The following is a 5,840-nucleotide window of genomic DNA, read 5'->3' on the forward strand; positions in this document are numbered from 1 at the left end:
TCTCTGTTCTTGGTTAATCTCACTAATGGTCTATCAATTTTGTTTATCTTTTAAAGAACCATCTTTTTTTATTTATCTTTTGTATTGTTTTTTGTTTGTTTGTTTCAATTTCATTTAGTTCTGCTCTGACTTTTGTTATTTATTTTCTCCTGCTGGGTTTGGGTTTGGTTTGTTCTTGTTTCTCTAGTTCCTTGAGGTGTGATCTTAGGTTGTCTATTTGTGTTTTTTCAGACTTTTTGATGTAGACATTTAATGCTATGAACTTTCCTCTTAGCACCACTTTTGCTGTATCCCAGAGGTTTTAACATGTTCTGTCACTATTATCATTCAGTTCAAAGAATTTTTTAATTTCCATTTTTATTTCATTGTTGATCCAAAGATCACTCAAGAGCAGATTATTTAATTTCCACATATTTGTATAGTCTTGAGGGTTCCTTTTAGAGTTAATTTCTAATTTTATTCCACTGTAGTCTGAGAGAGTACTTGATATAATTTTGATTTCCTTAAATTTATTGAGATTTGTTTTGTGGCCAATTAAATGGTCTATCTTGGAGAATGTTCCATATGCTGATGAAAAAAATGTATATTCTGAATTGTTAGGTAGAATAGTCTGTAAATATCAGTTAAGACCATTTGTTCTAGGGTATAGTTTAAGTTCTTTGCACTCCAGCGTGGGTGAAAAGAGCAAAACTCCATCTCAAAAAAAAAGACTCACTACTAAGACGGTCAACATCTCAAGCTCAGGCTTCGTCAGACCTATAACATGCTATCACAAGTACGTGCTAAAGGGCTATGCAGATGAGGGATGCATTAAATTTTGACCATAGGAGGCCTCATTAACCAAATTATATTAAATTATTATATTACATTAGTAGGCCTCATTAACCAAATTATATTTAAATATTATATTAAAAAGTTCACAGACATTTTTCTTTTTAAAAAGCCACACATCTAGTGTATGTGTTATGTGAACATAAAGATTATTCTGTTTAGCACAAGGTCGTACTTCTGCATGCAGGTGTAGTTGTTCCTAGGGTCAATTATTCAAGTGACCTTAGCTACATAGGAGAAATAAATTTTATCTCTCTCTGGGCTTTTTGGAAGAATTCACATATACTTCTGTGGATACCTGAAAACTGAAGAAGAATATGGTTTTATCTTGTCACCTAGCTTATCTAGTTTACTGTCACTATACATTTCTTTTCCTATGTTTGTCTCCTATTCAGTAAAGACTTCCAGCCTTTTCAGCCTGGCCTCAGCTTGGCTACTGGGCAATAATCCCTGAGCCACTCATTTTTGTTTTTTCCTTACTTCCTTTCTTTTTTTTTTCTTTCTTTTTTCAGAGACAAGGTCTTGCTCTCTCACTTATGCTCAAGCACAGTGGCACATTCATAGCTCACTGTAGCCTTGAACTCCTGGACTCCAGCAATCCTCCCATCTCAGCCTCCTGTAACTAGGACTACAGGTGCTCGCCACCATGCATGGCTAATCCCAGAGCCATTTGTCCCAGGGTGTTAGAGAGGGGGCTGCTTGCTGCTCCTAGGCCAGCTTCTCCCACCTCTGACAACTTTGGAGGGGTTGTTTTTAATTAGATTTAGGAAGGTAATCTCATTACTCTCCATGAGATTTTCATAAGGGGAGGGAGGAGTTCTAAGAATCCTTTTTTCCTCTGACCCATCCTTCCTCAGCTCTGTACTCAACGGGTGGTGGGGATGAGGGAAAAAGACTGATGTTATAGCTCAAAGTTGTTGACTGCCTAGAGGCCTAGAAATGTGTTCGTAATGAATCTGGGGTAGGCCTGAGTACATGGAGTGTATGTGTACCGGTGTGTGGGGGTGTGTAAGGAGGTAGGGGTGGGAGGAGCATGGAACATAGTTCTGGGCAGTTGCACAAGTAAAAGGAAACCCTAGTTCTACCTTTTGATGATTTAACATTTATTGAATGACACATACGTAGGGCAAAGATTGAGAGAGTTTATACTCTAACGCAATGGCTGGATGAACTCTCAGTCTTTGCCCTACATGTGGTGGCTTAGTTTTTCCAAGAGCAAATCTACAGTCTCTACTCTGCCCATGGGAATTAGATTGTCCTCTGATCAGTCACAAAATAAACTTCTTTATCAGTCTGTAAAAGAACTGTGTCTCCATTGCTATTTCTACCACCCACCCCTTGCCCCTGATTTGTAGCTGACCTTTATGAATGTATTTTCCAAACTCAGCCAGGGCTGTAGTATTGGACTTCTCAGAGCTAAAAGTCACTGTTGGAATCTGGATGGCACCTGTCAGAGTCAAATAGAGATGAAAGATTGAAAATGAATTAATCATTTTTTTTTCTACAGTCCTCTGTGCACAAAAAGTTCTTTTGCATTCATGATCGTATTGCAGAGGGCAAAACACTAATGTGAGGTAGGCACTATTGTTTCCCATAATTCAAAGATAAGGGAAAAAGCTTGAGTCCAGGAGCTCAAGAGCAGCCTGGGCAAAATAGTGAGACCCTATCTCTACAAAAATAATAATAAATTTAAAAATAATAAATACATAAAATAAAAAGTATCTTTTAAAAAAATTTTAAAGTTTGGTAGAGATTAAGCTACTTTTTACTAAAAATTCATATATATATATATATATTTATGACCTTGGACTAGATTTGTTAAGATTTTTTTAAGCAAGAAAACATCACTAATTATAAAAGAATATAATAATAAATTCAACTATATTATTAAGACTTCAACCCATCAAAAGGCCATTAAAAAAGTAAAAACACAAGACACAAATGAAGAGAAATATTTATAATTTAAATAAAACTGACAACATTTTAGACTCCACAATATATAGAAACCCTTAAAATTCGATAAGAAGACAGCTCAAAACAAAAATGGGCAATAGATATGAACAGTCATTTTACTAGAGAAACATGAAAGGCAAATAAGCATATTTAAAGATGTTTAGGCCAGGCATGGTGGTTCAGCCTGTCATCTCAGCACTTTGGGAGACCAAAGCAGGAGGATCATTTGAGGCCAGGAGTTCAAGACCAGTCTGGGCAACATAGACAGACACTGTCTCTATAAAAAAACTTCTAAAAATTGGCTGAAGGTGTTGGTATGCACTTGCAGTCTTAGCTACTCAGAAGGCTGAGGCAAGAGGATTCTTTGAGTTCAGGAGTTGGAGGCTGCAGTGAGCTATACTTGTGCCACTGAACTCCAGCCTGGGTGACAGAGCAAGACCTTATCATAAATAAATAAATAAATAAATAAAGCTTAAACTCCTTAACAAACTAGGGAGTACAAAATAATACCACAAGGAGATATTTTCCAGGCACTAAATGGGCAAAATGAAGATATTGGAAATGCCAATGCCAAGAGCTAGTGAGAAAGTGAAGCCACAGGAACTTATATGCTATGCACTACCTTGCTGATTAGTATAAATTGTTCCAATCACTTTGGAAAATAATTCAGCCTTCTCTTGTAAAATAGAACATACAGTACGACACAGCATTTTCACTCCTAGATATATATTCCAGAGAATCTCTTTTACCTGTGGCCCAGGAGACATGTACAATAATGTCAATAGACTGCAGCAAGATATAACAGCATGCATAAATCCCACAAACAGTGTTGGGTAAAAAGAGCAAATTGCAGAAGACTACACAACATGATGTCATTTTTATAAGATACATACACACACACTATACATATATGTATATCATACATATGTTGTAGAACTATTTAACACACACAAAACGCAGTCATACAATTACCTTGGGCAATAGAACACATGCACCTTCAATGCTATTGATAATTTAGCATGATTGGCTAGATCTGGGAACAGTGTGGGAATCAGACAGATTGCAAGAATTGGAGCAGTGACGGGAGAAAAAATGCAGCTTGACCAGTTAGGTCTAAACTCCAAATCATGGGTGTTCATGTTATTATTTACTTTACATACACGTTGTACATACTCTTAATTATTAAATATTATGTGATAAGATAATTTAAAGAATATTTAAGGACCAGGAAGTGTTTATGACATAATGCTAAAGGAAAAAAAGTGGAACATAGAACTCTGGATGCAGTATAAGAATCTGTTTCATTTTAAAACAGGGACACACTTCATTTGTGGGTTTTTGTGTGCAGAGAAAAAAGATTGGATAACATCAAAATATTATAAGCAAATGTCTCTGGATATTGGGATAGCACGTGATTTTTTTCTTTATACTTTTCTTAATGTTCCAAATATTTCACAAGGGCATAAATATACATGAATTTTACAATCATAAAAATTGTGCTGGGTGTGGTGGGTCGTTCCTGTAATACTAGCACTTTGGGAGGCTTAAATGGCAGGGTTTCTTGAGTCCAGGACTTCAAGAGCAGCCTGGGCAAAATAGTGAAACCCTATCTCTACAAAAATAATAATAATTTTAAAAAATAATAAATACATAAAATAAAAAGTCTGTTTTAAAAAAATTTTAAAGTTTGGTAGAGGTTAAGCCACTTTTTACTAAAAATTATGTCAATGTTCATGTTTAAATTTCAACTCTATTTTTAACATTCTAAATCTTAAACTAGGTGGTGAATCCAGAAATGTTCATTATGTTATTCTTTATATCTTTATAATATGTGAAGTATTTCATGATACTGTTTTAAAGTTGCTATTAAAAAGTAACTAGGCAGGATGTGGTGGCTCACGCCTGTAATCCCAGCACTTTGGGAGGCCAAGGTGGGCAGATCACCTGAGGTCGGGAGTTCGAGACCAGCCTGACCAACATGGAGAAACCCCATCTCTATGAAAAACACAAAATTAGCCAGGCGTGGTGGTGCATGCCTGTAATCCCAACTACTCGGGAGGCTGAGGCCAGAGAATTGCTTGAAACTGGGAGGCGGAGGTTGCGGTGAGCCGAGATCGCCCCATTGCACTCCAGCCTGGGCACCGAGAGAGAAAAAAAAAGAAAAGAAAAGAAAAGTAACTACATGGCTGAAGATTTTTTTTAAGCAAATCTTAAATGAAATGCAAACACCAGGACTGTGAATCTGTAGCTTTGGTCACAGGTAGCAATATGGCCTTACTGGCTGTATAGCACTTACCTGAATTTTTCTTGAGAATTCTAAAATTTCAGAGTGGTGCCAAATAAAATTGCATCAAGAAATCTGGAAGGAACGATTTCTTCTGGTTTCAAGAAATCTAATTTTATATTTTTGTGACATAAGACAGGTTTTCTTTTTTCCAGAATGATCCTCTACTCTGAATAACCATAAAATTTCACTTGTGGAATACATCAAAATTATTTATATAACAAAATTCTCTTAAATATTTTATAGTAATCTTTCTAAAAATCCTTCAGTCTTTCTGTACTTGTCTAGAGTTGCAAAGATGTAGTGTTAACATTAATATTAAAAGCACTTTCAATGAAATTTCTAAACAGGAGCCAACCCTCTGAGCTGGTATTTCAAAGCAGTATCTATAAACAGAGCAATTTGTTCCAATTTCAGATGAAATCAAGCTGGGAACCTAGAGAGCTCCCCCGCCCCAGGATCTAGGGAATTGTAGTCAGGTCCTAAGCTTCGGAAAAAACGAGCAGCAGAGTATGGTCTGATAAGCTTCGTGCATTTTATTTTGCTTTTCCTCCTGTATTTGATTTGTTGTCATACAGGAAAGGATTTATGGGTGAGAGATCAAGTGCGGACCAGACTTGATTCTAGCCTGGAGCCCGACCTCACCTCTGCTCTGCTGGATCTGCTGGCCTCAGCACGAAAAACCACAACCCCCGAAAGGCCTTAAGGATCCTGGGCGGGGTCATTCTGTCAATTGGTTGTTCCGCTGTCCTAGCGAAGCGATGATTGGTCA

This window comes from Pongo abelii, chromosome 1 (genome assembly GCF_028885655.2).
Source record: "Pongo abelii isolate AG06213 chromosome 1, NHGRI_mPonAbe1-v2.0_pri, whole genome shotgun sequence".
In the NCBI taxonomy this organism is placed as follows: Eukaryota; Metazoa; Chordata; class Mammalia; order Primates; family Hominidae; genus Pongo; species Pongo abelii.